This window comes from Theropithecus gelada, chromosome 6, assembly GCF_003255815.1.
Source record: "Theropithecus gelada isolate Dixy chromosome 6, Tgel_1.0, whole genome shotgun sequence".
In the NCBI taxonomy this organism is placed as follows: domain Eukaryota; kingdom Metazoa; phylum Chordata; class Mammalia; order Primates; family Cercopithecidae; genus Theropithecus; species Theropithecus gelada.
In genome coordinates, this window is record NC_037673.1 from 18,101,103 (window position 1) to 18,102,129 (window position 1,027).

At 31.7% G+C, this 1,027-nt stretch overlaps 1 non-coding gene across 1 annotated transcript; it reads left to right on the forward strand.

Annotated features, from left to right (window-relative positions):
* The first annotated feature begins 330 nt into the window (after positions 1-330).
* On the forward strand, positions 331-407 carry LOC112627250. Its single transcript, XR_003120098.1, has one exon. It is a non-coding gene; the product is annotated as a small nucleolar RNA SNORD81 (small nucleolar RNA).
* The last annotated feature ends 620 nt before the right edge of the window (positions 408-1,027 follow it).

Sequence of the window (1,027 nt, forward strand, 5' to 3'; positions counted from 1 at the left end):
GATATATGCAATCAGAAGACCTAAAAAAGATACATTTAGAAAGAAATCAAGAAAGCAGTCCAAAGGAAGCATTAAAAGAAATTGTTTTCACTAATCAGATTCTTCAAAAAGGAAAATCACTGAAATTGTAGAAAAGCAATAAGAAATAAAAATTTCAATTACATGTTTAGTGATAACTAAGCACTAAAAACTGTGCTGGACATCGAATCATATTTAAACACCTTCAAAATGACCACAGGAAGCCGTTTTTATTATCCTGATTTTATGAATGAGAAAAATTAGGACCCCAGCTGTGTATTACTCATGTATTCATTTATTCAAAAATAGCTTTTGGATATATGATAATCTCACTCCAACTTTAACTATCTCACTGATTATTTGATAATAGTAACAGGTCAGATATTCTGTAAAAAAACATGTAACTATTGGATGTCTGCTCTGCTATGTTGACTATTTTGTTTGGTGAACGAAGGCATGGATAAGCCCCAAGGTCATGGAGTTTATAATCTATCAGAGGATATAAGTAGTTAAAATAAATACATTTTCTTGGTCTTGGTAAAGATTAACAGGTAAATTTAGATAGAGTAAGGAATAGTGGGTAATAATATAAAATTTGGTGTTGCTATTTTAAACATGTGATCAGGTTGATAGTTCTAATATGCTAATATTTTAGTAGCAAACTATATCAAGTGAGGTAGAGAACCATGGCGATGACTGAGTGAATTTCAGAAAGAGGAAATACTGAGGGCTAAGATCTGATAGGCAGATTACCCAAAGTGACTCAGCTGGAAAATGGTTTGAGTCCTCTTCATGATGACTTCAGAGCCTGTCTTCTTACCCATTGCAGAATGCCAGAACGTGTCCGGTTTCCCATGACCTCACCAATATTGCACTATTTAAGATATTTTCAGTTTTAGCAATTAAATAGCAAAAATAATGGTTTATGTTATTTTCTATTTGCAACTTATTACTAGTAAAGTTAAACATATTTATGAATATTTCTGTTATTCGCATTTATTTTTCTGTG